Source organism: Bison bison, unplaced genomic scaffold (assembly GCF_000754665.1).
Source record: "Bison bison bison isolate TAMUID 2011002044 unplaced genomic scaffold, Bison_UMD1.0 scf7180017858222, whole genome shotgun sequence".
Classification (NCBI taxonomy): domain Eukaryota; kingdom Metazoa; phylum Chordata; class Mammalia; order Artiodactyla; family Bovidae; genus Bison; species Bison bison.
In genome coordinates, this window is record NW_011488795.1 from 3,450 (window position 1) to 10,591 (window position 7,142).

At 50.9% G+C, this 7,142-nt stretch overlaps 1 long non-coding RNA gene across 1 annotated transcript; it reads right to left on the bottom strand.

Annotated features, from left to right (window-relative positions):
* Nucleotides 1-470: 470 nt before the first annotated feature.
* Nucleotides 471-7,136, bottom strand: LOC105004901. Its single transcript, XR_827269.1, has 3 exons — nucleotides 7,040-7,136; nucleotides 5,921-6,060; nucleotides 471-513 (listed from the first exon to the last, which is right to left on the bottom strand). It is a non-coding gene; the product is annotated as an uncharacterized LOC105004901 (long non-coding RNA).
* Between the last annotated feature and the right edge of the window lie 6 nt (nucleotides 7,137-7,142).

Sequence of the window (7,142 nt, forward strand, 5' to 3'; positions counted from 1 at the left end):
CATGTGTGTGACCAAGTCTAAGCTGGCCCTAATTGATAACTAGCCCCAACCCTAGCTTCATGGGAGGCAACGTGCTAGAGCTCAGTATTGATGAGGAGATGGTAGTGAGTTCTCACTCATTTTGTTCAGATTTTCCAAGGAATGCATATGAAAGTTGTCATCATTGATCCGAGTATGTGCTGCTTCACTGCACACCTCAGCAGGGCAGGCAGGGCTGCTCCAAGAAGGAGCCAATGACCTGGGAGTCCTCCAGGAGCTAGGAGAATTCAGAGCCCCCAGGCTTCTTGGCAAGAGGAAAAGTCCGTTTGCACTTATACGTACTCAGGCAATCCCAGGAAGCCCTAAATTCATGACACATCTTGGGGCAGAGGAAGGCGTACCATCCTTAGTGATCCAAAAAGCAGAAACTGCAAGCTGTTTCTGCCACACTTCTTGCAGGACTCTCTTGCACCTCCATTCACTGAATCACAGGCAGGGATTCTTGTAAGCTACAGTCATACCTGGCAACTTCTCCTGACAAGTCAAAGGAAAGCACAAGCATGCTTCAAATGTGCACCCGGGTTCTCAGTGAATAATATCGGTGTCCATGGTTCCCTGAGGTAAAGCCTGCATCTGCTTCTGAACTACCTCGATCCCTCATGTATGACTGGATACGTATCTATAGCAAAAAAGGTAGGAAATTATCTTAAAGTTCCTATCGGTGTCTGTCTGTCTGAGTATGTGTGTGTGGCAGGGGATTTGATATGGGTCTGTGTGTGTGTGTTCCAGTGTACCAAGAACAATGTGCCTCAAGACTCTGGGTGTGCCTCTGAAACTCCTTCCAGGTGTCTCCAGGACTCAGAGTCCCACTCCAAAGGCCTTGGTGTCTTAACACGTGTGCCTTCACCACAGAAACCTGACTTTCTGCTGTCCAGCAAAATGGCAGATGATGTCTGCCACTGTCCACAAGCTCCATGCAAAATTTCATCCTGAGGGGCTGTTGAAATAGGGCATGGGCTCATGATCTCTTCGACCCATGCCCTCTCACTATGAACATAAACCTGACTGCCCAAGGTCGCCTGGCAGAGCAACTGTGTGAATGCCATGTACCATGAGACATGTCAGCTAAAACTACAGCTCAGGTGTCCATGGTGACAAGACCCACCTCCTCCTGGATCAAGGAAACTTTCCCAAAGAAGGTCAAAAGTATTGGGAACATGACCCAGGGGCAGATATGGCCCACCATTCCTTAAAAGGGCAAAATAATTCAGGGCATGAGCCTCTTCCTGCCCAGTGAGTCTAATCACTCTCCAAGGCTCCACTGGAAAGTGCAAGATGGGACCTGGTCTTCCTCAGGTACCAGGATCCAGGGGTCACTCCCACAGAAACTGGGCCCCTTTGCCGGCCAGATAATGCTCAGATCCACAGCCTGCAGGGCCCTGGGAACCAACCATACCCAGGAAAAACTCCTACAAATTGAACTCCTCCATCCACCCCCAGTGTGACTCACCCACATCAGAAGCCACCAGGTCTTCTGCTCACAAAGGGACATTTAGTACTCAGAAGACCAACAGGAAGAAGGCAGTCTTTGATTATGGTGACATCACGCCATTCTGCCCAGCATCCCTTCTCTGCTACACAAAACCATCAAGTGTTCACAGAACACCAAGCCTGCTTCCAGGAAGACTTGAGAAGAACTTCCAGGGAAAGACCTTTGTTGTGTGAAGTTTCCCACAAGAGTGCCAGGGGAGTCACTTGCTACATCATGGAGGAAGCCTTGGTATGCCAACCAAAGACGAATCTCTAAAAACCACAGGACTCCAAGGTTGATACTTCTCTGCCAGGGTGGCAAACAACTGGGTGCCATCTGGGCGGTCCACCTGCTCCCATCTTTAGGAACTCATACACCTAGCAAATACCAGGCCCAAAGGAAAAACAGATATGTGCAAAGATCTCATTTCTGCCCACACTAGCTGGTTGTGAGGCCTCGCTAAGTGGAATTCTTCAAGGCACCAAAGATATGCTTTGTGAGTCCTTCTGGCAGTGGGCCACCAAGGCCAAAAAGGTCACCTATCACCGAGCCTGCCAGGCACCAAAATGCCCTCTCTTCTGTACCCAGCCAAGGGCAGCTCCAAAAGGACCACAGTATGGAACACTGAAAACACAAAGACAGTGCCTGCAGCCTCAGCGGACAGATAGTCCCAGGAAATCATCCTGTACTTTTTCTCACCTGCACAACCATTCTGCTCTAGGCCTCTGGCCAACCTGCAGGAGGAATGCAAGGCTGGGACCACTGCACAGTCCATGGCAGCCTCTAAGACACAAGCATGTGACAGAAGATGCAACACAGGAACTGCCAAGGGCAGAAACGAGGCCTATTGCCTTTCACCCCTGCCACCATTTGACTAGGTTCCTGCAAACGCTACAGCCCACAGGGCACTCAAGAAACCTCACCAACCCAAAGGGCCTCAACAGCTAGGACCTCAGATCTGACCTGAGGCTCCAATAAGAAACTACAGAATCTTCCTCACTTTGGCTTCCACATCAACACAGCTCCAACTAGCGCACGTGCAGCAGGAACTGGGACAAAATGCACATTTTCAAGCCAAGAGCTCAACAGACCTAGGCCAGGATCTACTCTGACTCCTAGCATCACTGGTCAGGCTAGACATCTCCTGTGAACTTCAGTGGTATTGACCTCAGACCTTGCACTTCAGGAAAACCGCATGAACATCTTACACAGCCCACACTCAGAAGGGAGCCTTGCAAACAGTGGTGATCCTGGTGATCCTCCTGCTCTATGCATGTATGTGACACAGTAAAAGCAGCCCTTACTGCTAATTAGTGCTCACTTAGCTCCAGGAGAGGCAATGTGTTGGAATTCACTGTCGGTGAGGAAATAGTAGTGAATTCTGACTCATTTTGTTCAGATGTTCCCAAGGAACGCATATGAGAGTGTCATAGATACGAGCACACGCTGGCTTGCTGCCCACCTCAGGAGGGCAGGTAGAGCTAATCTCAGGAGGAGCCAGTGACCTAGGAGTCCTTCAGGAGCCAGGGGAATTCAGAGGTCTAAGACTTCTCTGCAGAATGGTCCCTCCATACATACAACTACTCAGGCAGTCCCAGGAAACCCTACATCCATGAAACATCTTGTGGTAAGAGAAGGTGCCATCCTCAGTGATCCAAAAAGCAGTGGCAGGAACCTGGGCCTGTGAACTTCTCGCCAGACTCCCCTGCATCTCGAGGTACTGTCTCATGTGCATGGCTTCTTGCCCTGGATGACAGACAGTCATACCCGAGAACTTCTCCTGACAAGTGGAGAGAAAGCAAAGGAACACTTCAGATGTGTACCCAAGTTCTCACTGAACAATGCTGATGCCCATCGTTCCCTGGGGGAAGGCCTTTATCTGCTTAGCCAAATGTATTGATTCCCTACCTAGGACTGGATAAATAAGTGAGCATGAGTGCAGCAAAGTAGGTTCAAGAGCGAGTGGGTGTCTGTCTGACAGCGTGCATGGATGGCAGGGCATGCGATGTGGGGTTGAGTGCATCTGTTCCGGCGTACCAACAAGGATGCACTCTTAGGATTTTGGATGGGCCTTGAACTCCTTCCAGCTATCTCCATGTCTCAGAGACTCACGCAAAGGCCTCGGTGTCTGAACAGGCATGCCGTCTATACAGAGTGTGGACCTCCTACCCTCCCACAAAATGGAGTAGATGCTTGGCACCTTCCACAAGCCTCATGCAAAATTTCACAGAGGGGCTGTTGACATCGGCTCTGGGCCCCCTATCTCCATGACCATTCCCTTTGACCAAAGCATAAGAATCGGACGAAGCAAGGTCGTGCTGCACAGCAACTCTGTGAATGTCACAGAGCTTGAGACTACACCAGGAACTATTTCAGCTCAGGTGTCCTTGCCCACTAGTCCCAGCTCTACTTAAAGCAAGGAAATTTTCCATTAGAATGACAAATGTATGGTGAACTTGGCCCTGGGGCTGATGACCCACGATACCCTTGAAGAGCAAAAGAATTCAAGGCATGAGCCTCTTCCTACCCAGTGCGTCCAATCACTCTCCAGGGACCCAATGGTAAGTGAAAGACAAGAGGCGCTCATCCTCAGGTACCAACATCTAGGCGTCACTCCCAGAGAAACAGGGCCCCTTGCCCAGCCAGAATAGGTTAAGATCCCCACAGTACAGGCTCCTGGGTACTGACCACATCCTATGGGAAAAACTCCCATAAAGCAGAGCTTGGTCCAAATTGAACACTCCTGCCCCAAATAGAAACTCACCCACATTGGAAGCCTCCAGGGGCTCTATTCACACAGTCAACCAGCACCCAACAACAGGAAAAAGGTGGGCTTTGACTATGGTGACATCACGTCATTCCACCCTACACCTTGTATCTGCCATGCAAGACCACCAAGTGCTCACAGATCACTAAGGTGGCTTCCAGGAAGACATCAGAAGACCTGCCAGCAGAAGACTTTGGATGTGCCAGGTCTCCCGCCATAGTGCCAGAGGAGCTGCTGGTGCCTACACTGAGGCAGCCTTGGTATGCCAACCAATGACCAATCTCTACCACAAACATGGGCCTTCAAAGTTGCTAATTCACTGCTGGGGGGAGCGGTGAACACCTGGGTGGATCAGGGCCGACTACCTGGCCCCAAATTTTGAGAAATCATACACCTTGCAAATTCCAGGCTGAGGGGCCAAATGGGGGCCAAGGCAATGTACGCACACCACATTACCACCCACGGGCTGCTTTTTAAGGTACCAAAGATACAAATGAAGAGTTCTTCTTCTGGCATCAGACCACCAAGGCCACAAAGGTCACTATTACCAAGCCTCCCAAACACAAGCAATCCTCCCTCCTCTGTACCCAACTGAGGGCAACTCTAAAAGGACCACAGTATGTATCACTGAAAACAAAACAACAGTGCCTTCAGCCTCAGGGGACAGATTGTCCAAGGAAATCACAGAGCACGTTTCCCTACCTGCAAATCCATTTTGTTCTAGGCCTCTGGTCAACCTGCATGAGGAATTCAGGCCTGGGATCACTTCACAGTTCATGGCAACCTCCTAGACTCAAGCACTGTGATAGCAGTTACAATTCAGGAACTGCCAAGGGCAGAAATGAGGCCTATTAACTTTCACAACTGCCACCTTTCCCCTAGGTCTCTGCAACATCTGCAGCCCACAGGGCACTCAGGAATTTCACCAACACAAAGGGCTGCAATGGCAAGGGCCTCAGATCTGACCTGGGGCGCCAATCAGAAGCCACAGAAGCATCCTTGTTTCAGATTCCACATCACCACTGACCCAACAAGCACATTTGCAGCAGTAACCAGGAAGACATGAACATTTTTAAGCCAAAAGCTCAATTGTCCGAGGCCAGGATCTACTGTGACTCCTGCCACCACTGGACAAGATGGATGCCTCTATGCTCCTCAGTGCCCTTCGTCACAGACCTCACATTCCAAGAGCCACCCAAACATCTGTACATGGCCCCACCCTCAGACGGGAGCCTCGCAAATGGTGGTGACCTGACTCCTCCATGCGTGTGTGTGACACAGTCGGAGACGCCCTCACTGCTAACCAGTCCCACCCTCAACCCCAAGGGAGGCCACGTGCTGGACCTCAGTTTCGATGAGGAGACGGTAGTGAGTTCTCACTCATTTTGTTCAGATTTTCCAAGGAATGCATGTGAGGGTGTCATCATCGATCCGAGCACGTGCTGGCTTGCTGCCCACCTCCTCACGGCAGCAAGGGCTGCTCCCAGGAGGAGCCAGTGACCCTAGAGTCCTCCAGCAGCCAGGGGAACTCAGAGCCCTCAGGCTTCTCAGCAAGAGGAAAGGTCCCTCTATACGTACAACCACTCAGGCAGTCCCAGGAAACCTGAAATTCACGACACGTCTTGGGGCAGGAGAAGCCGTACCGTGCTGGGTGATCCAAAAAGCAGTGGCAGCAACTCGGGTGCGCCACACTTCCTGCCGGACTCCCTTGCACCTTGAGTCACTGCCTCACGGGTGGGTGTTCATCTCCTGGCTGATGGACAGTCATACCTGGCAACTTCACCTGACAAGTGGACAGAAAGCACAGGAATGCTTAAGATGTGTACTTGGTCTCTCACTAATATTGATGCAAGTGTTTCACTAGGGGAAGGCCTGTATCTGCACCCCAACTATATTGATCCTTTACAGACGACTGGTTACCTATCTTTCAAAAGAGTGCGGCAAATTAGGCTCACGTGCATGTGGGTGTCTTTCTGACCAAGCGTGCAAGGGTAGCAGGGGATTCGATGTGAGTTTGAGTGCCTGCATTCTGGTGTACCAATAAAAATGCATTCTCAGCATTTTGGGTGTGTGTCTGGAAATCTGTCTGGGTATCCAAGTCTCAGAGACCGCATGCAAAGGCCCTGCAGTATGAACATGCGTGCCATCTCCATGGAGTCCTGACCTCCCACCATCCCACGAAATGGGATGACACTTGGCATCTTCCACAAGATCCATGCAAAATTTCACTGAGGGGCTGTTGACATAGGCTCTAGGCTCCCAATCTCCATGAACCATGATCTCTGACCAACGCAGAGACCTGACTGCCCAGGGTCACCTTTGCGGAGTATCTGTGTGAATGCCACATACCCTGAGACTACGTGAGCTACTACTATAGCTCAGGGGTCCTTGTCACAAGTCCCACCTCCTACCCTAACAAGAAAATTTTCCCAGACAACTGCACAGTAAGGTGAACTTGGCACTAGGGCACATATGGCCCACTGCACCCTCCAAAAGGCAAAGAATTCAGGGCATGCGTATCTTCCTGCCAGTCAGCCCAATCAAAGTCCAGCCTCCCCTGGAAACTGCAAGATGGAACCTGGTCATCCTCAGGTACCAGGAACCAGGGGTCACTCCCACAGAAACGGGATTCCTTTCCTGGCCAGATTATCCTCAAATCTACAGCCTGCAGGGCCCTGGGTACTGACCACACCCTAGAGAAAGCTCTCATAATGCAGGGCTTGGTCCAAATTGAATTCATTATGCAACAAAGGGCGACTCACCTAAATCTGAAGCCTCCAGGGCCTCGGCTCACAGGGACAATGAGCATCCAGCAAGACCCACAGGAAGAAGGCGGGCAACACGACCAAGGGCTCACAGATCACC